This window comes from Eurosta solidaginis, chromosome 5 (genome assembly GCF_040869045.1).
Source record: "Eurosta solidaginis isolate ZX-2024a chromosome 5, ASM4086904v1, whole genome shotgun sequence".
NCBI lineage: Eukaryota > Metazoa > Arthropoda > Insecta > Diptera > Tephritidae > Eurosta > Eurosta solidaginis.
This window is the reverse complement of record NC_090323.1, coordinates 36,917,964-36,945,294: the sequence shown is the minus strand read 5'-3', so window position 1 is coordinate 36,945,294 and position 27,331 is coordinate 36,917,964. Positions and strand designations below refer to the sequence as shown.

The 27,331-nt window shown below is 34.1% G+C and overlaps 1 long non-coding RNA gene across 1 annotated transcript in view; it reads right to left on the bottom strand.

Annotated features, from left to right (window-relative positions):
* LOC137253828 (uncharacterized) overlaps positions 1-26,737 on the bottom strand; it is a 514,350-nt gene extending 487,613 nt beyond the window's left edge. The window contains exon 1 of the long non-coding RNA XR_010953896.1: positions 26,522-26,737. This is a non-coding gene — a long non-coding RNA (uncharacterized lncRNA). The remainder of the gene's footprint in view (positions 1-26,521) is intronic.
* Between the last annotated feature and the right edge of the window lie 594 nt (positions 26,738-27,331).

The window sequence follows — 27,331 nt, the reverse complement described above, 5'->3', positions numbered from 1 at the left end:
TAATTCATAACTTTAATGGAAATTTTAAATTAGTTAAAAAAAATAGGTTCATATTGACGCATATTGCAGAGAAATTAAATGAACATGGCTTTGACAAAACATTTTTTTATACTTTTTCCTAAGAAAATTTCCTAGCAATTGTTTGTTTATATATGCATATGTATATTTGCACAGTTGAATTGTGTTATCAAGATGAATATGTACAATGATTAGCAAGCATTCGTAATAACATTTCCATATAAATTTTTTGTTATAAGAGCCTAATAACCCATTTAATTCATAACTTTAATGGAAATTTTAAATTAGTTAAAAAAATTAGTTCATATTGACCCATATTGCGGAGAAATTAAATGAACGTGGATCTGACAAAACATTTTTTTTATACTTTTTCCTAAGAAAATTTCCTAGCAATTGTTTGTTTACATATGCATATGTATATTTGCACAGTTGAATTGTGTTATCAAGTTGAATATGTACAATGATTATCAAGCGTATGTAATAACATTTCCATATAAATTTTTTGTTATAAGAGCCAAATTAGCCTATTTAATTCATAACCTTAATGGAAATTTTAAATTTATTAAAAAAATAGGTTCATATTGACGCATATTGCAGAGAAATTAAATGAACATGGCTTTGACAAAACATTTTTTTATACTTTTTCATAAGAAAATTTCCTAGCAATTGTTTGTTTATATATGCATATATATATTTGCACAGTTGAATTGTGTTATCAAGTTGAATATGTACAATGATTAGCAAGCATTTGTAATAACATTTCCATATAAATTTTTTGTTATAAGAGCCTAATTAGCCTATTTAATTCATAACCTTAATGGAAATTTTAAATTAGTTAAAAAAATAGGTTCATATTGACGCATATTGCGGAGAAATTAAATGAACGTGGATCTGACAAAACATTTTTTTATACTTTTTCCTAAGAAAATTTCCTAGCAATTGTTTGTTTATATATGCATATGTATATTTGCACAATTGAATTGTGTTTTCAAGTTGAATATGTACAATGATTAGCAAGCATTTGTAATAACATTTCCATATAAATTTTTTGTTATAAGAGCCTAATTAACCTATTTAATTCATAACTTTAATGGAAATTTTAAATTAGTTAAAAAAATAGGTTCATATTGACGAATATTGCAGAGAAATTAAATGAACGTGGCTTTGACAAAACATTTTGTTATACTTTTTCCTAAGAAAATTTCCTAGCAATTGTTTGTTTATATATGCATATGTATATTTGCACAGTTGAATTGTGTTATCAAGTTGAATATGTACAATAATTATCAAGCGTTTGTAATAACATTTCCATATAAATTTTTTGTTATAAGAGCCTAATAACCTGTTTAATTCATAACTTTAATGGAAATTTTAAATTAGTTAAAAAAATAGGTTCATATTGACGCATATTGCGGAGAAATTAAATGAACGTGGCTCTGACAAAACATTTTTTTATACTTTTTCCTAAGAAAATTTCCTAGCAGTAGTTTGTTTATATATGCATATGTATATTTGCACAGTTGAATTGTGTTATCAAGTTGAATATGTACAATGATTAGCAAGAATTTGTAATAACATTTCCATATACATTTTTTGTTATAAGATCCTAATTAACCTATTTAATTCATAACTTTAATGGAAATTTTAAATTAGTTAAAAAAATAGGTTCATATTGACCCATATTGCAGAGACATTAAATGAACGTGGCTTTGACAAAACATTTTGTTTTACTTTTTCCTAAGAAAATTTCCTAGCAATTGTTTGTTTATATATGCATATGTATATTTGCACAGTTGAATTGTGTTATCAAGTTGAATATGTACAATGATTAGCAAGCATTTGTAATAACATTTCCATATAAATTTTTTGTTATAGGAGCCTAATTAACCTATTTAATTGATAACTTTAATGGAAATTTTAAATTAGTTAAAAAAATAGGTTCATATTGACGCATATTGCGGAAAAATTAAATGAACGTGGCTTTGACAAAACATTTTGTTATACTTTTTCCTAAGAAAATTTCCTAGCAATTGTTTGTTTATATATGCATATATATATTTGCACAGTTGAATTGTGTTATCAAGTTGAATATGTACAATGATTAGCAAGCATTTGTAATAACATTTCCATATAAATTTTTTGTTATAAGAACCTAATAACCTATTTAATTCATAACTTTAATGGAAATTTTAAATTAGTTAAAAAAATAGGTTCATATTGACTCATATTGCAGAGAAATTAAATGAACGTGGCTTTGACAAAACATTTTGTTATACTTTTTCCTAAGAAAATTTCCTAGCAATTGTTTGTTTATATATGCATATGTATATTTGCACAGTTGAATTGTGTTATCAAGTTGAATATGTACAATGATTAGCAAGAATTTGTAATAACATTTCCATATAAATTTTTTGTTATAAGAGCCTAATAACCTATTTAATTCATAACTTTAATGGAAATTTTAAATTAGTTAAAAAAATAGGTTCATATTGACGCATATTGCAGAGAAATTAAATGAACGTGGCTTTGAAAAAACATTTTGTTATACTTTTTCCTAAGAAAATTTCCTAGCAATTGTTTGTTTATATATGCATATGTATATTTGCACAGTTGAATTGTGTTATCAAGTTGAATATGTACAATGATTAGCAAGCATTTGTAATAACATTTCCATATAAATTTTTTGTTATAAGAGCCTAATAACCTATTTAATTCATAACTTTAATGGAAGTTTTAAATTAGTTAAAAAAATAGGTTCATATTGACGCATATTGCGGAGAAATTAAATGAACGTGGCTTTGACAAAACATTTTGTTATACTTTTTCCTAAGAAAATTTCCTAGCAATTGTTTGTTTATATATGCATATGTATATTTGCACAGTTGAATTGTGTTATCAAGTTGAATATGTACAATGATTAGCAAGCATTTGTAGTAACATTTCCATATAAATTTTTTGTTATAAAAGCCTAATAACCTACTTAATTCATAACTTTAATGGAAATTTTAAATTAGTTGAAAAAATAGGTTCATATTGACGCATATTGCGGAGAAATTAAATGAACGTTGCTTTGACAAAACATTTTGTTATACTTTTTCCTAAGAAAATTTCTTAGCAATTGTTTGTTTATATATGCATATGTATATTTGCACAGTTGAATTGTGTTATCAAGTTGAATATGTACAATGATTAACAAGCATTTGTAATAACATTTCCATATAAATTTTTTGTTATAAGAGCCTAATTAACCTATTTAATTCATAACTTTAATGGAAATTTTAAATTAGTTAAAAAAATAGGTTCATATTGACTCATATTGCAGAGAAATTAAATGAACGTGGCTTTGACAAAACATTTTGTTATACTTTTTCCTAAGAAAATTTCCTAGCAATTGTGTGTTTATATATGCATATGTATATTTGCACAGTTGAATTGTGTTATCAAGTTGAATATGTACAATGATTAGCAAACATTTGTAATAACATTTCCATATAAATTTTTTGTTATAAGAGCCTAATAACCTATTTAATTCATAACTTTAATGGAAATTTTAAATTAGTTAAAAAAATAGGTTCATATTGACGCATATTGCAGAGAAATTAAATGGACGTGGCTTTGACAAAACATTTTGTTATACTTTTTCCTAAGAAAATTTCCTAGCAATTGTTTGTTTATATATGCATATGTATATTTGCACAGTTGAATTGTGATATCAAATTGAATATGTACAATAAATAGCAAGCATTTGTAATAACATTTCCATATAAATTTTTTGTTATAAGAGCCTAATTAACCTATTTAATTCATAACTTTAATGGAAATTTTAAATTAGTTAAAAAAATAGGTTCATATTGACGCATATTGCAGACAAATTAAATGAACGTGGCTTTGACAAAACATTTTGTTATACTTTTTCCTAAGAAAATTTCCTAGCAATTGTTTGTTTATATATGCATATGTATATTTGCACAGTTGAATTGTGTTATCAAGTTGAATATGTACAATGATTAGCAAGCATTTGTTATAACATTTCCATATAAATTTTTTGTTATAAGAGCCTAATAACCTATTTAGTTCATAACTTTAATGGAAATTTTAAATTAGTTAAAAAAATAGGTTCATATTGACGCATATTGCGGAGAAATTAAATGAACGTGGCTTTGACAAAACATTTTGTTATACTTTTTCCTAAGAAAATTTCCTGGCAATTGTTTGTTTATATATGCATATGTATATTTGCACAGTTGAATTGTGTTATCAAGTTGAATATGTACAATGATTAGCAAGCATTTGTAATAACATTTCCATATAAATTTTTTGTTATAAGAGCCTAATTAACCTATTTAATTCATAACTTTAATGGAAAAGTTAAATTAGTTAAAAAAATAGGTTCATATTGACGCATATTGCCGAGAAATTAAATGAACCTGGCTCTGACAAAACATTTTTTTATACTTTTTCCTAAGAAAATTTCCTAGCAGTAGTTTGTTTATATATGCATATGTATATTTGCACAGTTGAATTGTGTTATCAAGTTGAATATGTACAATGATTAGCAAGCATTTGTAATAACATTTCCATATAAATTTTTTGTTATAAGAGCCTAATAACCTATATAATTCATAACTTTAATGGAAATTTTAAATTAGTTAAAAAAATAGGTTCATATTGACGCATATTGCGGAGAAATTAAATGAACGTGGCTCTGACAAAACATTTTTTTATACTTTTTCCTAAGAAAATTTCCTAGCAATTGTTTGTTTATATATGCATATGTATATTTGCACAGTTGAATTGTGTTATCAAGTTGAATATGTACAATAATTATCAAGCGTTTGTAATAACATCTCCATATAAATTTTTTGTTATAAGTGCCTAATAACCTATTTAATTCATAACTTTAATGGAAATTTTAAATTAGTTAAAAAAATAGGTTCATATTGACGCATATTGCGGAGAAATTAAATGAACGTGGATCTGACAAAACATTTTTTTATACTTTTTCCTAAGAAAATTTCCTAGCAATTGTTTGTTTATATATGCATATGTATATTTGCACAGTTGAATTGTGTTATCAAGTTGAATATGTACAATAATTATCAAGCGTTTGTAATAACATCTCCATATAAATTTTTTGTTATAAGAGCCTAATAACCTATTTAATTCATAACTTTAATGGAAATTTTAAATTAGTTAAAAAAATAGGTTCATATTGACGCATATTGCGGAGAAATTAAATGAACGTGGCTCTGACAAAACATTTTTTTATACTTTTTCCTTAGAAAATTTCCTAGCAGTAGTTTGTTTATATATGCATATGTATATTTGCACAGTTGAATTGTGTTATCAAGTTGAATATGTACAATAATTATCAAGCCTTTGTAATAACATTTCCATATAAATTTTTTGTTATAAGAGCCTAATAACCTATTTAATTCATAACTTTAATGGAAATTTTTAATTAGTTAAACAAACAGGTTGATATTGACGCATATTGCAGAGAAATTAAATCAACGTGGCTTTGATAAAACAATTTGCTATACTTTTTTATAAGAAAATTTCGTAGTAATTGTTTGTTTATATATACATATGTATATTTGCACAGTTGAATTTTGTTTTCAAATTGATATGTCTACAATGACCGTATTTTTACTGAATAAATACAGAAAAACCCAAAGGATACACTTAATTACTTGTATCCGTTTCCAAACTGCTAATAATTTCTATTGTATACTGCCACAAAACCAGAGTTGGGAACAGTGCAGGAAATTTTGAGTAACAACGCTGCTCGAACTTAAATGGACTGACATAATAAATATCTTTCCTTAAGTGTTAATAAGGCATTAATTTGTTGTGGATTTAAACGTCTGTTCATCTTTAACATATTCGTAAAACTAGCCTAAAACCGCATCCCAGTCCGCACGATATGCCAAGATATGATCTTGGAAAAAGTACCGAGACTGTCGAGAAAATAATCTTTAAATAGTCCCAACAAATCTCGAAATTCTAGCAGTAGCGGAAACAAGCACACGGTGATAAACAGAAGGAATGATATAGTGGAGTTCTAAAAAAAAGGATGATCCAGATACCTAATTGAGTTATCATCTGCATTTAATTAGCTATACATGCTCATATTGCTTTATACAATTGTTTCTGTTATTGATATGAGAGAAAATTGCAAAATTTACAAACGGCGATGGTTACTAAGATATATTTCTGAATTTCACTTCTTCATCAGCTAGCTTCTCGGGAGCTGAGTATTGAACTCGAATCTCTAACATTCATATTTTATACTAGTGTATGGGCAGATGACTTTATCCATTCAGCCATATGAATACCCCGCTGCTCACTATGCAAATGGTCTCTGAGTGTTGCCTTTTTGTTTCTATTTCTTTTATTCACCATTTAGGTACATACTAATTCTGTATGCTATTTACTCCTAATTTTGTGGAATGTTTAAGCGCGCTTAAGAGCTTGGTGGCAATGGATTTTTACAGTTTTGATTTTATTTTTGTTATTCTCTAATATCACTAATTGAGTCAAGTGAGTAATAAATAAGACAAAACGTTTCACTCAAAATTTCAGGAATTTTAAATAGAAACAATACATCTTAATTAAAGTCAAGACTAACAATAAAAAATCGTGTTTGTTTTCACTCGGTCCATTATAAATAAAATAAATAAATAAATACAAGGCGCGATAACCTCCGAAGAGATTTTAGGCCGAGCTTCTCTTCCAATTTGCAACATGCTTCTTTAAAGTTTTACTAAAAATTGGCGGGATGACACCTACGACACCCTAATTGTAAGTCTTTAAAGGAAAATAGATAGGCCCACCAATAAGTATACCGAAATGATCAGAAGAAAGAGCTGAGTTGATTTAACCTTGTCCGTGTGTCTGTTTGTATGAAAACTAGTCCCTCAATTTTTGAGATATCTTGATAAATTTGGTGAGCGGGTATATTTAGGAGTCCGATTTGTAATAAATGTTGAAGTAAATGAAGAGAAACGCTGATGAGTAGCGTTAAATTATCATTCTTGTTTATTAAAGAAATCTATTTCTATTTATACAAAAGAGCTTAACCTACACATATATAGTTACATTAATGCTTACATACTAAAAAGTACATGATTTTATAATAAATAATTGTTTGTCAGCATTTTATTTTAGTGGCCTACATATTTTCCATATGGTCTGCACATATTGGGCGGTTTGGCAAATGCAAATGAACTCATAGTGGTTATCTGGGTCAGTAAAGTATGAACGTTTGTGTGTATGTACATATATTTGTATCGTTAAACGCATTCGAAGTGAGGTGAATTTCACGCAACACTACAGATTAGATATTTGTCGAATTTGTTATTATAGCATATATCCCCCATATGACAGATTTTTCAGAAAAGAGGATTTTTGTCATATCTTCCTCAATTTATCATATGGTACATGTTGAGTATAAGCGCTTTGATGATCAGTCCTTTTTTTCTTTATTTATATGTATGGGGCATGAATTCTGGACATCCTGCTAAGCTCTGGGTATTTATGGTCGCCAGACTGATGATGTGCTCAAGCAAAGAATATAATGTCTTATTTAAAGTTTTTAAACCAAACACATTTATATAATAACTAACCTATACCCGCGGCCAAGTCCACAAAAGAAAATTCTATATTAAATTATTACGATATAGCAACGAATGAGTCCTGAAAACAATTCCAGGACGGCCCAAAAAATAATCTTTAAACAGTACCAAAATGATCCAGAAATTATAGCGCACACAATGGCGCAATAGTATGGAGATGATCCCCATGGCAACAAAAATATAATGAATTTTTTTAAAACGGTGGGGCCCAATACTCCCCAAAACATTTCGGTATTAAGAATTCAAATTTTCTCAGGTATGGCGAAGGTTTTACCACATTTTCATTTTGTAAATGTATATGTGTGCTCATTACTGATCTATATCGATAAGTTACTGTTGTCAGAAGCTACCATTAGGGAGACAAAATTTTTATACTCTGACAGCTTTTCTCAACTGAGTATAAAATTATGATATTCAGAAACATGTAGCCTTGCAGGTCTTCCGCAAGGGATGAGAATTCTGATATCTGATATAGCAGGAGCGATCCCCGTCTATACACATTATATGCCCTTTCTACATTGGCCTGTTATTGGAGGTGGCGTTGAGCCACACGTTCCAAACTAAAGACCTTGAGAAATATCACGCCCTTGCGCTTACACCAAGGGCATCCAGCAACACAGTTCGGACTTTAGGGTATACTTTTTCTCAATATCCCCAACATTATAAACTAAATGCCTTGAGAAAACTCCCCCCAGAAAGCTTTATAAGTGGCATGGTAAAAGACCATGAGAAAATGCTTGTCTTACTGGGTATCTTGCCAGTGTTCAAACGACTGGGAAATGTTTTTGCTTTGTGAAACATGTGAAAATTTATATACATGTTTCTTTCGAAACTTTTTGTATATTTAAAAAATTTATAAAAGGTTCGAACTGGTGACGTGGTCTTACTTTATATTTCTTTCTTCGGCTGTGCCATAACTTTAATTAATGGAGCTGAACAATAATGTGTTCAATTTTAAAAAATTCACAAAAACTGAACAATGAGAGTCATGGAATATATACTATATATATGATCGATCTTAACAATTTTTTCAGACAACAATGTATGTCTTATTGTAAACATCCTGAGAAATTTCAAGCTTCTACCTGTTAAAATGAGGAAGAAATTACATTAGACCCTACATCTGAACAAGCGGTTTTATTGTATATATAATATATATGTGGGGCACCCTGTGAAAACTTCTGTATAAATATTACATTATTATATTTTGACATTCTCTTTCTACAATGTACATTGTTTTTGTAAGCTTACAGTTAGCAAAACTGAACATTTTTTGATCATACGATTTTTGTACTCAAGCTGTAGAACACGCGCTAATTTTCCTTTAAAGAAAACCTTCAAGTAATTAAAGTTAAGGTTATCAATATTAAACCGACTTTTTTATTTACCGGAAAATTATCTTCCTAAGTGTTTCGTCAGGCAAGAATACTAAATTGAACAGTGGTAAGAAAATCTCCCACACTGGTGACCCCGACGTGATCCTGATTTACAACACACGTACACTCTAGTGTGCCCTAACGGAGTACAGCCGCAAGTCCCGTTGTAAGAAACACGCGTTTTTTTTAGAAGTCTAGCATTACCGAAAATGCCTTCCGACAGCGGCATATCTTCACCACCGATGAACTTTCCACAGCAACAAAATCAAAATGCGGCAGAAGCGCAACCAAAGGAGAGGCAGGCCGCAGTTATCTACGCCCGGCTGCCTGTCCCTGCAATGTCTAGTTCCAACATAGAGGCGTGGTTTACGTCTATGGATTTTTGGTTTACAGCCTCCGGAATCACATCAGACAAGCAAAAAGCAGCAACCGTTTTTGCAGCACTGGACCCCACTGTGGTTAGCCAATTGGCCCAAATCATCGCCGACATGCCACAGAGCGACAAATTTGAATATGTCAAAACAAAAATCATTGAGCATTTCGCCGATAGTGAGCAGAGACGTCTCAATAGGCTACTATCGGAACTGCCACTAGGTGATAGAAAGCCTTCGGAGCTGTATTTCGAGATGAAACGAGTGGCAGGCACTACCCTGGGCGACGCTGCTCTTAAAGGACTTTGGACAAAGCGTTTACCAGCCTTTGCCCAGCTGGTTATCGCTGCATCGTCTGGCACAGCAGTAGAATTCACGAAGATAGCCGATTCAATAATTGATGACGTTGCTCCCCAGCAAGTAGCGCAGGTACGAACCGATGCACCTGAATTAAATCAACTTCGTACAGCAATAGAAGGCTTATCCAAGCGAGTTGAGAGACTCAGTTCGAAATCACGCTCTCGCTTACAAACTCGATCAACACCGACAAAGTACAACAACTCGAAAAGCACGAGCCGGCCGCAACAAGCTAGAAACAGAAGTCCATCATCAGCCAATGCCGAATGTTGGTATCATCAGAAGTATGGCACTAATGCTCGCAAGTGCCGCAGTCCCTGCCGACGCCGACAACGATCAGTTCAAACAATAACAACAGATGGTAAAAATTGACTTGAAAAGCAGGTGACGAAATGTAGTGAAAGTTCTGTCACCGAACGCCAAGTTTTTCGCCTCCAGGTAAGAGATAAAACAACGAGTACAATTTTTCTCATCGATACGGGAGCAGACGTTTCCATTCTCCCACTAACAACATTGTCATATGATATTCGTCCAACCGCCACAAAGTTGTATGCAGCAAACGGTGCTGCTATAAAAGTACTAGAGGAAAAACCAATTAGATTAGACCTAGGCCTCCGCCGCGATTTTGTGTGGTCATTCCTAGTCGCAGAAGTCACACAACCCATCATCGGTGACGATTTCATAAAATTTTATGATCTGATTATCGATATGCGACGAAACAAACTTATAGATAAGTTAACATCTCTTTCGACATCACTAGGAGAATCGAACAAGTGCACCGCAGCATTAGTAAAAACATTCATAGGAGGAAATGAATTCGCAAATATTTTATCAGGGTTCCCGTCCATCACAAAGTTAGCACCGCTTGGATCCAAAACAACATCGACAGTGTTTCATCGCATAGAGACATCAGGACAACCAGTATTTTCGAGACCACGTAGCCTTTCGCCCGACAAGCTAGAAGCTGCTAAAGCAGAATTTGAATTTTTATTAAAAGCAGGTATTTGTCGCCCATCTAGGAGCAACTGGTCAAGTCCGCTACATATGGTGAAAAAGAGTGATGGTACGTGGAGGCCGTGCGGCGGCTACAGGGCGCTTAATGCACATACACTCCCGGATCGATACCCATTGCCATATCTGACAGATTTTACCAACATTTTGCGAGGTAAGCAAATTTTTTCTAAAATATACCTGCAAAAGGCATTCCATCAGGTGCCAATTTACCCTGATGATATTCCGAAAACAGCAATCACGACTCCATTCGGATTGTTCGAATTCCAGTTCATGACTTTCGGTTTGTGCAACGCTGCACAAACATTTCAGCGCCTTATAGACGAAGTCCTACGAGGTCTTAACTTCGTATTTCCCTACATTGACGACATATGTGTTGCGTCCGAATCAATCGAGCAACACCGACAGCATCTGCGTTTAGTCTTTCAACGCTTATGCAAAAACAACCCCTCTATTAACTTTTCTAAATGCGAATTTGGTATAGCTGAGATCAAATTTCTGGGCCATCTTGTCGATGCCCAAGGCATTAAACCCTTGCCAGAAAAAGTATCGTCGTTGTTAGAGTTCCCCAAACCAGCAGTGGCCAAACATCTGAAGCGCTTTATTGCCATGCTAAATTTTTACAGAAAATTTTTGCCACATGCCGTCGACTATCAAAAAAATTTACAGAGCCTTATTTCAGGCAATTAGAAGAATGACCACACGCTGCTTGCATGGACATCAGAGGCTGAATCCGCTTTCCAACGTTGCAAAGAGGAGCTTGCAAATGCAACTCTGCTGTTTCATCCATCCCACGATGCCGAATTGTCTTTGCACATCGACGCCTCGGATTTCGCAGTCGGTGCCACGTTGCATCAAATTGTAAACGGTGAATATCAACCTCTTGCTTTCTATTCAAAAAAATTGACGCCACCTCAGTGCAAATACTCTACTTATGACCGAGAGCTGACTGCCATGTACCAGGAAGTTTCACATTTTCGATATATGATAGAAGGAAGAAGATGTCACATTCTCACTGATCATCGTCCACTTACGTACGCCTTTGCTCAAAAGCTAGAAAAAACCGCTCCATGCCGAGCCCGACAGCTTGATTACATCGCGCAATTCACTACCGATATTCGGCATATAAAGGACGAAGCCAACATTGCAGCAGATGTCTTCTCGTGAATCCAATCAGTTCACGGCACCATCGACTACAAAAGCGTAGCAGAGGAGCAGCGAAACGGTGATGAGCTCCAACACATTTTGAAATTAGGTACAAATTCAAAAACCTCACTTATTCTAAAGCCTTTCAACCTTCTAGATACGAATGTGAAGCTGATTTGCGACACTAGCACATCGCGTGTGCGCCCATATATTCCGAAAAAATTCAGAACGCAAGTACTTATGAAAATCCACAACCCATCGCACCCCGGCGTTCGCACCACAACCAAGCTAATGACGTCTAGATTTGTTTGGAAACGTATTAAAAGGGATGTAACAAATTTTGTTAGTAGTTGTGAAACTTGTCAACGGTCGAAGGTGCAGCGACATACGAAATCATCACCTGAGAAATACGCATTGCTACAAAATAGATTTTCGCACATAAATATCGACATCGTTGGACCTTTTCCGCTATGCGACGGGCAGCGATACTGTCTCACCGTAATAGACCGCTACACGAGATGGCCAGAAGCGATACCAATCCCAGATATGACAGCCGAAACTATCGCTAAAGCATTGACTACACATTGGTTCTCCAGATTTGGTGTACCAGAACGCATCACATCTGACCGAGGTAGACAGTTTGAGTCAGCCGTTTTCAAAGAACTGTTTTCTACAATCGGGGCCAATCATCTTCGCACTACGCCGTATCACCCCCAATCCAATGGTCTCATAGAACGTTGGCATAGAACGTTTAAAACTGCCATCCTCTGTCACGACCCTGACAAATGGACACATTTTCTTCCAACGATCTTACTCGGCCTCAGAGTAGCATATAAACCCGATATTGGTGCATCGCCAGCAGAACTCGTATATGGAACGACGCTCAGAATTCCAGGCGGATTTTTTCAAACGACCAAATTACCCGTGCCGACCAGCGAATCGGTTGCAAAATTTCGCCAAGCTATGGAAAAGCTAAGGCCAACGGAAACCGCCTATCATTCGCCACCAGCAACGTTCGTTTCACCGAAACTGCTGAGCTCAACACACGTTTTCGTCAGAAATGACTCCATACACCCTTCGTTGACACATCCTTACGATGGTCCTTATGCTGTTACACGCAAATATCCAAAATACTTTACGGTCATCATCAAAGGCCACCCTAGCAATATTAGCATTGATCGACTTAAACCTGCTTTTTTAACAAACACCGATCTCAAAACGCCAGCTCATCCTGAGATAAACCAAACGCCGCAAAACCATATAGAACCGCCAACTCACTCTGAAACCAATCAGCAGCCACCTTTCTGAAAAAGGACAACCTGTACAGGATAGCAGCAAGAGCGTTCCGACGAAAACCACCCGCACTGGTCGCCAGATTAATCTTCCTCAACGATACAGGTAGCTTTCGTCTGGTGGCGGAGTACTGTGGGGCACCCTGTGAAAACTTCTGTATAAATATTACATTATTATATTTTGACATTCTATTTCTACAATGTACATTGTTTTTGTAAGCTTACAGTTATCAAAACAGAACATTTTTTGATCATACGATTTTTTTACTCAAGCTGTAGAACACGCGCTAATTTTCCTTTAAAGAAAACTTTCAAGTAATTAAAGTTAAGATTATCAATATTAAACCGACTTTTTTATTTACCGGAAAATTATCTTCCTAAGTGTTTCGTCAGGCAAGAACACTAAATTGAACAGTGGTAAGAAAATCTCCCACATATGTATATATGATCGATATTAATGATTTCTTCAGGCAATATCATATGCTGTATTTGTGAGCATCTGGGAAAATTTTAAGCTTTTAGCAATTGAAATGAAGAAGAAATTTTGTTAAACATCCTGTTTGAACAATCGGTTGTATGAGATATATATTATATATATGACAGATCTAGCACATTTAAAAACAAGTAAAGTGTCTAGGTTCGGGTGAAACCGAACATTATATACTCAGCGTGCGCAATTGTACATTTCATTTCAGATGAATTACTTTTCTAAATAAAACACGTGGCACCGCCCGTTAAAAAAAATGTCTCCCCATTTCCTCTTACAGTAAAACTTGATAAGTGAAATATCATTGATTCAAAACTATTTTTTGCTAAGTTGTGGCTTATTATTCTAGTCTACGACCCTTTTAAATTTGTTTAATATCTAATTTGCCGTGGTCTTTAACCGATCCCGTCCATTTTTACTAGAAATATTTTCGGCTATAAGGAAAATGTGTGTACACAATTTCATTACGATATATTAATTTTTCTTCGAGTTATGGCTCCTGAAACATAGAAAATTGCTTAGTCATAAAAGGGGAGGTGCTACGCCCATTTTTTCTATACTCAGTTGAGCAGAGCTCACAGAGTATATTAACTTTGATTGGATAACGGTTGGTTGTACAGGTATACAGGAATCGAGATAGATATAGACTTCCATATATCAAAATCATCAGTATCGAAAAAAAATTCGATTGAGCCATGTCCGTCCGTCCGTCCGTCCCTTAACACGATAACTTGAGTAAATTTTGAGGTATCTTGATGAAATTTAGTATGTAGGTTCCTGGGCACTCATCTCAGATCTCTTTTTAAAATGAACGATATCGGACTATAACCACGCCCACTTTTTCGACGCAGAATAGAAAACTAGTAAAATTTTGGACAATGGGCGTGGCACCGCCCACTTTTAAAAGAAGGTTTTGCAAGCTGTAATTTGGCAGTCATTGAAGATATCATGATGAAATTTGCCAGGAACGTTACTCTTATTACTATATGTATGCTTAATAAAAATTAGCAAAATCGGAGAACGACCACGTCCACTTTTAAAAAAAAAATGTTTAAAGTCAAATTTTAAAAGAAAAGCTAATATCTTTACAGTATATAAGTAAATTATGTCAACATTCAACTCCAGTAATGATATGGTGCAACAAAATACAAAAATAAAAGAAATGGGTGTGGCTCCGCCCTTTTTCATTTAATTTGTCTAGGTTACTTTTAATGTAATATGTCGAACAAAACATTACCAATCCTTGTGAAATTTGGTAAAGGCTTAGATTCTAGGACGATAACTGTTCTGTGAAAAAGGGCGAAATCGGTTGATGCCACGCCCAGCTTTTATACACCGTATGTCCTTCCGCTCGGCCGTTAACACGATAACTTGAGCAAAAATCGATATATCTTTACTAAACTCAGTTCACGTACTTATCTGAACTCACTTTATTCTGGTGTAAAAATGCCCGAAATCCGACTATTACCACGCCCACTTTTTCGATATCGAAAATTACTAAAAATGAAAAAAATGCCATAATAATATACCAAATACGAAAAAAGAGATGGAACAAGGTAATTGGATTGTTCTATTGACGCAAAATATAACTTTAGAAAAAAACTTTGTAAAATGGGTGTGACACCTACCATATTAAGTAGAAGAAAATGAAAAAGTTTTGCAGGGCGAATTTAAAAGCCCTTGGAATCTTGGAAGGATAACTATTCGTGGTATTACATATATAAATAAACTAGGGGTACCCTACAGATGATGTTCTGGGTCACCCTGGTCCACATTTTGGTCGATATCTCGAAAACGCTTTCACATACAACTACCACTACTCCCTTTTAAAACCCTCATTAATACCTTTAATTTGATAATCGTACAAACACATTCTAGAGTCACCCCTGGTCCAGCTTTATGGCGATATCTCGAAAAGGCGTCCACCTATAAATCTTGGGCCCACTTCCTTTTAAAATACTCATTAGCACTTTCATTTTATACCCATATCGTAGAAACAAATTCTAGAGTCAGCCCTGGTCCACCGTTATGGCTATATCCCTAAATGGCGTCCATCTATAGAACTATGGGGTACTCCCCCTTAAAATACTCTTTAATATCTTCCATTTGATACACATGTCATACAAGCACATTCCAGAGTCACCCTAGGTTCATTTTACTACGAGGTGTTTTTCCCTTATTTTGTCTCCATAGCTCTCAACTGAGTATGTAATGTTCGGTTACACCCGAACTTAGCCTTCCTTACTTGTTTAATTTGAATTTTTTGCTATTTGTTGTTATAAATCCACTTTGGAAATGAAATACTATTGATATAAAGCTCTTTTTTGCAAATATATAGCTTATTTTATTCGTCCATGACCCTCTTAAAAATTTTATATACGTCCACTTTTAGGTCTTTAACCGACCTCGTCCATTTTTTAAACGGTTTTATTAAGCTTGACTTGACAGGCTGGTTGGTTGGATGGCTGGCACGAATTTTGTAATTGAAATTTAAGTAACTTCCCGATAAGCTACAAGGTTGAAACTTGGAATATAGTTCAGAACCCGATGACAATGTCATAATAAGAAAAAAATCGCCGCTAGATGGTGCAAGGATCGAGATATTCACAAAAATCGTATTTGTTGTCCGATTTGGATCATATTTGGAACACATAATACATACAAGAATAGAAAGCGACCTATGAAAAAAATCGCCGCTAGGTGGCGCAAGGATCGATATATTCACAAAAATCGTATGTGTGATCCGATCTGGTTCATATTTGGAACACATAATACATACAAGAATAGAAAGCGACCCATGGAAAAAATCCCAGCTAGGTGGCGCAATAATCGAGATATTCACAAAAATCGTATTTGTGGTCCGATTTGATTCATATTTGGAACGCATAATACACACAAGAACAGAAAGCGACCTATGAAATAAATTCGACGCTAGGTGGAGCAAGGATCGAGATATTCAAAAAAATCGTATTTGTGGTCTGATCTGGCTCATATTTGGAACACATAATACATACAAGAATAGAAAGTGACCTATGGAAAAAATCGCCGCTAGGTTGCGCAATAATCGAGATATTCACAAAAATCGTATTTGTGGTCCGTTTTGGCTCATATTTGGAACACATAATACATACATGAATAGAAAGCGACCTATGAAAAAAAATCGGCTAACTAAAAATATTTTGGAGTTGGAGGAAGGACAAGCATACGTGGTGCAGAGTCGAGTAAAGTCTTTGGAAGGATTATGTATTGAGGACTTATATTGTAACAAATTGTCAGGAAAGAGTCCTTGTAATAATGAGTCACTAAATGAACTAATTAGAATAGGAAATAATAGGCAATTAAATAAAGACTAAAAACTATGGAAATAGATGACTACAATAATAAAATGAATGAAATACTAAATGATTTGACCATGTATAGAGTACAAAGACAAAATCCCACATCCAGATTGCAAACCAAAAACAACGGTCTAGTAGACAAACTTTTTAAAATGGGTATTATTTCCAAGTCGGAAAGAAATAATATGATCACTACAATGGCACTATCTCCCAGAACCTACGGGCTTCCAAAAGTTCACCAGGAAGATACTCCTCTCAGACCCATATGCTCTGTTAACTCATTACCATCCTCCGGCATTTGCAAATATGTTGCAAACAATTTGAAGAACTTGACAATGAATTCGAATTATAACATTAAAAATACTGTTGACTTCAAAGATAAAATTAATAATACGTATATTTATGACGATGAAAAACTGATTTCTTTCGATGTGGTATCACTATCCCCTAGTGTTCCAAAACAACTTGCACTTGACGTTATACGAGAAAAATGGACCATGATAGAAAAATTCACTGAAGTACCTAAGAAAATATTCATGGAAATATTAAAGTTCTGCATTGAGGGTAACAAATATTTTAAATTCAACGACATAATTTATACACAACTGTACCAATGGGATCAGCAACGTCACCAGTCATTGCAGACAGTGTAATGGAAAAGTTGCTGGAAACTATGTGGAAAAATTGACAATTAAACCGAGAGTACTCACAAAATATGCTGATGACATATTCGCAATAGTCAAGGACAACGAGGTACAAAAACACTGGACGTATTAAATTATTTTGATGGACATATTAGGTTCACTACGGAACTATAAGACGACGGAAAGTTACCCTATCTCGACTCAGTTATAATAAGAAAAGGCAATGAACTTAAGTTAGAGTGGTATAAGAAACCAACATCATCAGGACGTATCATTAATTTTCATTCGAAACATCCTAAGACAATGATAATTAATACAGCAATGGGCTATATAAAACGAATGTTGAAAATATCGGACGACACTTACCACAATGAGATTAGGAAAGAAATAACAGTATTATAAAAAAACAACGATTTTCGGGATAATATTATAAAAACTTTAATAAGAAGAGGTCTATCAGGAAATGTGGTAACTAGACCAGTAAAAGCGAAAATATTTAAATCTGTAGTTTATGTACCTAAACTATCAGAGCGCCTTGCAAAATCTGACTGTTATAATAGTAAGGAAATAGAAATAGCCCACAAACCAATGAATACATTAAAATATATTATCGATCGTACGAAATCGGAAATACCAGAAACGGGAAAAAGCGACGTTATATACAAAATACCTTGCAGAGGTAGTGACAAAGAATTATGTAACTAGATATATGTGGGCACTACGAAATCAAAATTCAAAACGCGTCTCGCGCAGCACAAATCCGATTTTAAACAATGTAATCCTACAAATAACCACAAAACAGCACTCATGACCCACTTCTCTAGAGAGGCACACTCCGAACTTCGACGACGCTTCAGTTATCCAAACAGAGAATCAATGGAAAAAGAGATATACATTGGAAATGTCACATATAGTGAATACACCGACATACATACGTATAAATTATAAAACAGATACTGATAACACAGCTCAAGCATACAGACACTTGTTAACAGAAAATAAACAGTTTAATACTCCTCGTTAGAGAATACGGATGTTAGATGTGGTTAGAGAATACGGATGTAAAATAAATGTATGTATCTAGAATTTTTCGATTAATTTTATAGAATTATTGTTTTTTATATTATATGTTTTTATGTTCGTTCTTAGTTCGCCCTGAAGACGATTACCAATGTTAATCGAAATATATTGGCACAAATATAAACACCGTGCTTTTATTTATATGACCTCGAGCCAGCAAATAAAAAGGTAAAAACTAAAAACATGAAAATAAAATAATTTAAAAAAATTTTTAGTTAAACGGTTTTATTGAAAACAATACTTACATGAAGTAATAATAATACTAAAAGCTAGAAAATAATTAGGTAGGTCCTAGGTACTAGTCATCACACTCCTCATCAATCTAGGGCGTTGATCAGACAATTAAAGAAAAGCGTTGGACGCGTCAAATTTCTATTGATAGTCATATATAAGACCAACAGAACCTTAATAAGGTTTTGCTACGCCTCACATTTTTAGAAATTTCACGCGCCCAGCGCTTTTATTTAATTGTCTGGTCAACGCCCTAGATTGATGAGGAGTGTGATGACTAGTACCTAGGACCTACCTAATTATTTTCTAGCTTTTAGTATTATTATTACTTCATGTAAATATTGTTTTCAATAAAGCCGTTTAACTTAAAAAATTTTTATTAATTATTTTATTCTAGAAATATATCCTGCTATAGGGAAAATTTGTGTACCCAATTATATTACGATCCGTTGATTTTTCTTCGAGTTATGGCTCGCAAAACATAAAAAATTGCTTAGTCATAAAAGGGGCGGCGGCACACCCATTTTCAAAAAGTTTAGTGTTTTCCAATTTACTGTCATAATTCAATTTAGAAAGTAAAATTCTATTGGCACAAAGCTCTTTGTCACTAAGATATAGCTTATTATTTTCGTCTACGACCCTTTTAAAAATATTGTATATAAAAGTGGGCGTGGTCCTTAACCAATTTCGTTAATTTTTCTTCAAAGCATTCTCTAAGGTAAAGGCAACCTCTCTGCTGAATTTGGTTACGATAGGTTTAACGATTTTTGATTTATGTTTAATAATACTTGTAAAATTGATTTTATCGCAAGTGGGCGGTGCCACGCCCATTTTGAAATTTTTTATTAAGAGTCTCAATATCAGTCCACATGCCAAATTTCAGCATTCTAAGTGTATTATTTACTAAAGAATCAGGTTTTTAGTGTTTTCCAAAATTTTATATATGTATATATAAAAAGTGGGCATGGTTATCATCCGATTAAACTCATTTTCAATACCAATCTATTCTGGGTCCAGATAAGCTAGTGTACCAAATTTGATGAAGATATCTCATTATTTACTCAAGTTATCGTGCTAACGGGCGGACGGATGTGGCTCAATTAAATTTTTTCGATATTGATGATTTTGATATATGGAAGTCCATATCTATCTCGATTCCTTTATACATGTACAACCAACCGTTATCCAATCAAAGTTAATATGCTATGTTTACAAAGCACGCTGAGTATAAAAAACAACAATGTATGCCTTATATGTAAACACCCTGTGAAGCTTGTCTTCTAGCAGTTAAGAAGAGAAATAAATGACAAAAACCCTATTATTTGAAAAAGTCGGTTGTATGGAGAATATATCTATAGTGGTCCAAGCTCGTCAGTTCCTACAAATGATTATTTGGTCACCCCAATATACCAGCTCACCAAATTTAATCGAGATATCTCAAAAGTTGAGGGACTAGTTTGTGTTCAAACGAACAGACGGACATGGCTAAATAAACTCATCCTGATCATTTCGGTATACTTATAAATATGTATACATGGCCATAGAGAGAAAATCCGAGCCCGGTACTAAACAATTTACGGGCCACTATAAAATTTCACTAATACATTTGATTAATTTGAATTAATGACGTCTCATTCATGAATCATTATATGGATAATGGATTACATCAAAAAAAATTGTTGCCGCATCAACTATATGATTTTGGACTAAAAGCTGAAAATAAAATTAACACAGAATATTTACTATTTATACCGTTTTATAGTACCTTAGAAATAGAATTCTCTTTTAACAGCCACATATTGTTTCAAATAATCTTTTCTAGTTATTTGATAACATTTTAGTACATTTCTAATAATGATGATTATAAATTTGAATTATTCAATATAGAAGGTTCGGATATCAAAGAGTGGCTTTACTTGCTTTTTTCGCTGCAAAATTTTTATAATAACATCAAAATTTAACTGTCTTGCCAAAACGGATTCAACACAAAGCGTGGCAAGTCTTGCAACTCGCTGTTTTTGATTCTTGAAAGGACGCTGAAGGAACCGTTCTTCATTAGCTACAGTAACAGGTATAGTGCAAAAGATACGTAAAGCAACACAAATGTTGGGGAAAATCGTATACAGATTTTGAACATATGTAGATGACATTTAGCAATTCCTATGGTGACAGGCCTTTATCAAAATTTGCTTCGTAAATGTGTTTCAAGTGAATTATTTCGCATTCTAAGCTTTTAGAAATGTCCAACTTGTATTTTTCGACAAATTTTGGCACTCGCCTGAACCGTAGTTTCATCCATGTCTTCAAATTGCCACAAAAAGGAAAACGTTTCGCTCAAATTTCCCATAGCTGCAAATCGTTCAGTAATGCAGTGATTACCGAATGAAGGATCACCAGGTATGTATTGTTTTTAAAATCAGACTCTGAATCACCCGTAATCATCTCATTTAAATTATCTTCAGAACGTCTTTTGGGTTTTCTCTTTCGAATGTCCGGAAACTTTGGCGAGATGTTCAATTGAATAGCAACTGTTTTGCATTTGTTTAAAATTGTTTCCCATTGGTTCCTGATCAACTTCAAATCAGCTAATAAGGCATCTAGATGTCGGATCTCAACATCTATGGTGGCGTCTTTAGCTTGGAGTACGACGTTTCTTTCATTAATAGTAGTCAATATTTTGAACCAATTTGAGGACAGCAAGATACATTCGAACTTGTTGATGTACTTGAGAATGCCGGTAATATCGCCGTATGCTTGCGCAGTCAAATTTGGCTTTGTCTGAAAGATTATGAAGAGAGCACGGTACATTTTTTTGAGAATGTCCATCGTTGTTAAGTGCTGCTGAAAATAGTAAAACATTTTTGTACAACTCCGAAGAAAGTAATTGCAGCCATCCAACATTCTGCAGCATCAACACCACATAAATTGAGACTGTGGGTTGCACAAGGCGAGTAAACAGCATTCGAGTTTTTGTCGAGAGTGTGACGTAGTGCTCCGTTGTAAGCTCCTTTCATATTGGCACCGTTATCGTACCCTTGTGCACGATAATCTTCAATCAAGTATGTCAAATTAGATTAGCGATTTTCTGACCAATTTTTTTGTTACAATTCACGACAGCCAAAACCGTTCTTGAATTGTAAAATTTGTTGCTTTCGAATTGAAATGGAGTTAGCGCAAAATGAACGTAGTCAACGTGACTAGCATCAGGCATAGGATCAACGATAATAGCAAAATACTTGGCTTTCTTGCCTTGATCTAATATAGTTTCCCTCACGTGCTTTGCACAAATTTCTATAAACTCATTCTGAATGTCTGGGGAAATATAGTGAACTTGTAAACATTTGTGCTGCTGTTGTGAAATCCTAACTTTCCCCAAATGATCTCTAAGTATCGGATAATAATGGCTTATGAGATCTTAGATGCGCAAAAAATGTCCATCATTTCCTTCACCAAGATATATAACTTCGCCTTGAAAGTTAGACCTCTTTCACCCAAAAATAAAATAGTGTCCAAAAAAATTTCAGGGATTAGCTGTTCATTGATAAGTGTATCAATTGTGACCTCCTTTTGAATTAAATTTTGTAAAGATCGCCATTGAATATAACATTTAATGTGATCTTGAGTATTTTCGTGTGATGGCAGTTTATCGTATAGCTTCTTCCATGCCTGGAATTTTGAATATCCGCACAACAAATTTTAGGTCGATTTAAAGTATTGATGCTTAACAGGCGACATGGTAGGCAATAAAAAGCATTGCTACTGGCACTCCACACTAACCAGTCACGCTCCACTTTCTCTCCATTTGGCAAGATTCTGTTTAACAATGAGGTAGGAAATGCCCCGTCATGACAATTACATGAAAAAATAGCAGGACACTTTTGATGACCTCGACGAATTATTTCTTTGACTCCTTCAGATCGCAAAAACTCATTATTCACGGTACCGATATCGAAGTCGTTTAAATAATGCGGACTTTGATACACAGTACGTGGTATTGTTGGGAGACTTTTTGAAGATGAACCTTCACCAGTGTCACCACGAAAACTTTACGATTTCGGATTCATATAAACATTCATTTTTGTTTGATATATTTATTGTGTCCTCCCTCTTCGAAGGTCCAGGCAAAAAATTATTATCAATATTCGTTGCTTTTGAAATTCGGCTTAAAATTTGCACATGGAACAACTAACGACTCTCCTGAATTAAAAAAAATGGCTTCGTACCTCTAAATCGCGGTCCCCTTGAGAAATCCAGGGCCGGGGGGAATCCCCCAAATCCCCCCTCCCTCTCGTTGGGCCAGCTTATATACTTGATGGGTCTATCGCGTCTTTTTTAAGGACTTACAAATTTTGAGATTCGTGACAAACTAAATATACCAATTCATTTTCATTAAAGGTATAAAACCGTAAATAAGATAGTGGAGACAGTGTAGATTCAAATATAAGATTTATAATATCAACCCATGACACTTCATGTAGACATAATTTTAACAATTAATAACAGTCCCTTGAACTCGGGAAAATATTAATTTAAGCTCAGCTGTAATTTACACAATGGTACCTTGTACAAATTCATGTTTCAATCACAAGATATTTGCTTTGCTGACAAACGTTAACTGTGTTGTTTCTTTGCGATTTTTCGAAAAATATGAGTAGTAGAAATAAGAAGCAATTATTTTACAAATACCCGATAAGTACTGACCAGAGCTGTAAAAAGATCAATTGTCAAGGGAGAGAAGGTTCTGCCTAGCGATAGTAAGCAACTGAAAGCTCACAGTCATCGTTTGGGCTTCCAATTAAGCTATTCTAAGTAATTTTACAAATTCGAATTCTATTTCGACTGCTGAGTGGAGTATCATACTATATCAGCTGACGTTTCGATACGTCAGTCAGAAAACTTAAAAAAAATGCTCTATGTCAGAATCTGTTTCAAAAACCTCCGAACTGAGTTTCCTCCATTCGATCTTAGTATCGGTCGCCAAGCCCGGCACAACACACTCCGTGATCGAAAAAACCATTTCCCTATGGGAAATGCACCTCAAGGGATTCCTCACTATTACGTGACCATTCCCCGTTATCTTTCTTTATTAGGCGCTGGACTATGTTTCCCCATGCCTGGACTTTTTTCTACCGCGCTGTTTCGCTGGAACACTCTATGTCCGTACAGAAACTTTTCAGAACTACGTAAGCTCCTTTAAAATTTTCAAAAAGCGCCACATGGCAAAAAGTAGAAGCGACTAACGGATTTTAGGACGCCCAGAATCGTTTAAACGGATAAATTAATTAAATAAACTTTAAGTGAGTACATTAGGTTAGATAAATTATGGAGATGTTTCGGACTTTAAGGTAAAAAAGGGGGAATACGAATTCCTCCGCTTCCTTCGGAATACGAAATAAAAACCGACTTGAGATTCCTTGTTTATCCAAATAACTGCAACAAGCACAGATATCAGCAGATCTTTAGGCCGAGCAGGTTTACAAATTGTCATACATAGCGCCTCTGCAAAGCAACTTGCAAGAAAATTCAATAACAGAAATTAGCTTTGTGGGTATGCCGAACAGTGGCCGACCTTTGGATACTTTACAATGTTATGACATTATTACGTGTTATGACACTTTATGAATACACTAATTATGACATATGGGTCAAGCACACTCAGCCTACTATTACACAGCATACGTCAGATTGGAATCATTTTATAAATAAACTGGAACACAAAGAAGATAAAGTAAATTTCGTTTACTACAAATTGTGATCTCTCAGTCTCATATTTAAATGACTCTAAAACGAGTCATCATTTGCCAATACTGACGGTAGTCTAATTGCTCTTCTAATAGACACTCTAATATCTTTAATTACAAGATTTTCCATGCAATTACTGTCATAATTTTTTCCAACAACAAACAAATGAATGATTAGTCGTCATAGGTGAATAAAACGGCAAAATAATATGCAGACAGACATAAACCAAATTAGAAGTTCAAGTAGAATTAAAATGCAACATAAAAGAAAGAAATTATTAAAAAAGAACTTTAATTTTATTTTTACATCATACAAGAAAATTACTTATTATTTATGTGCTATCAACAGAGTTGCTTTTACTGCTTGCGAATGATAGTTTTACATGAAAATCGTTTTGTTGCAAATAACTGCAAAAGCTTCTTGCAACGTTTTGTTAGATAGCGTCAAGAAGGAGCGGGCAGGATTTGTGTTAGACTTTGACAGCCAGCAGGCGCGGTTGCAGTTATTTGAAGTATGGGCGGAGATAAATTGAAATTAAACAATTTCAAAAAATAAAATACGGAATCCCATACGTATCCCGAAAAGCAATCAGTAATTATCCCGTAAGGGTCCCAAAATGATCCCTAAATAGTCCCGAAATGGTCCCGAAGTGATGCCGACGGGATGCCGGACGGATCCCGAAAACCATCCAGAATTGATCTCTGAAGGGTAGGTACGCAAATGATCCCGAAATAGCTCAGAAAAATTCCCAAAATAACCCCGACGGTATGCCGGACGGATCCCGAAACCCATCCAGAAATGATCCCAAAATGAAAAATTCCCGAAATGACCCCGATGGGATCCCGAACGCATCCAGAAATGAACCCGAAAAAATCTCGAAATTACCCAGACGGGATTCCGGACGACTCCAGAAATCATCTCGGAAGGGTCCCTAAATAATTCCGGAAATGGCCCAAAAAAGTCCCAAAATTACCCCCGACGGGATCCCGGACGGCATAATTTCGAAATTTTTTCCCAGATTTCAGGACTACCTCGTAATCATTTACGGTTTCTTTTCGAGATCGTTACGGGAAATATATCGGTTCAAGATAATTTTAAGACAAATCCGAAGTTACTTTTAGGACCATTTCACCATTATTGAGAGATCATTTTTTAATTTTTTTGAAATTATTTAAAACTAATTTCGGAATAGAATCCTTATTTTGAGACTATTTAGGGACCACTTCGGAACTCTTTCACTAAACTTAAGAATTATAGTAAGTACTTAAGCTAAAACTTTATATTGTCATGAAAACACCTGAAAAAGGTTTTTTGTTTTTTTTCTACAACTCATTGCATATTTCATAATTTCTTTCTTTCCTTTGTACGAAGTAACCACAATTTGATATTGCACGACGAACGTTTCAAAGTGTGATAAAACAAAAAATTTTCGAAAACATGATTTGTGTGACCATTGGCCATTGATCACCTAAAATTTTACTGGGCGCCATAGCAACCAGGTGAGCATAGCCTTATATCACACGCTAATCCTTCTCTGTATGAAATAATTTTTTAATTAAAAAGCAAATAAAAAAAGCACAAATCGGACATAAAACAATATCATAATTTAAATAACCAAAAAACGGCACTCATGGCCCACTGTGCATCTAGTGGCCACTGACCGAACTTTGAGAAAGCGTCGGTTTTACAACAACAAAATCACTATAGAAAGAGATCAACACTGGAAATGTTACACATAATACATACACCACCAGATATACGACTAAACTTCAAAACAGACACGATACTCACAACAAAATCGACAGTACAAAATTCCACGCCAACGCCAAATATGACCAACGCGAACGGACGTTTAGCTCAAAATATGTGTATGTTTATAAAATATGGTATATTACGTGTTTGAAAATTTGTTTTTATATTGTTTTGTATAGTCCCTTGAAGACGGTTACTCACGTGTAACCGAAATATATCGGAATAAAAAATAAAAACTGCTGTTAAATTATTGACGTCGAGCCGGCACACATAAAACCAACAATTAAAAAGTAAATATTATCTAGCGATCATGGGGTTTAATTAGCAACGCCTTTGTTAGTTGAACTGAAAAGAACACAAAAGAATTGCTAACGAGAAATTAATTAAGTTTGCCTTTGTGTCGGGAGAATAAATATAAATAACGAAACGTTTTTTCTTAAAGTATTTCAGAAACTTGTGTGAAAGCAACTTAAAAATGTAAGTTAAGTCTATAAAAAACAAAACTTTATTTTCTAATCATTAGGCCCATTGTCTTGTTAAAGAATCTAAAACGTAGACAAACACGTTTCAATGCGATTATATACATGACATAGTCCCAAATAGCATAGCCCCAAATTTAGAACTGACTATAGTCGCATATTCCTTTGCGACTCATCCCGGATTCATCTTAGACTAAACGCATTTTTTGCAGGGATATTACAATTGGCAATACATTGACACCAGCACAGTTCACTTTAACCACAGCACATAACTGCACTTTTGCAAATTCTCACAAAACTATAAAAATTTGGATGCTTATATGTACATACATATATGTTAACATATTTCCATTTGTATTACATTTGTCAC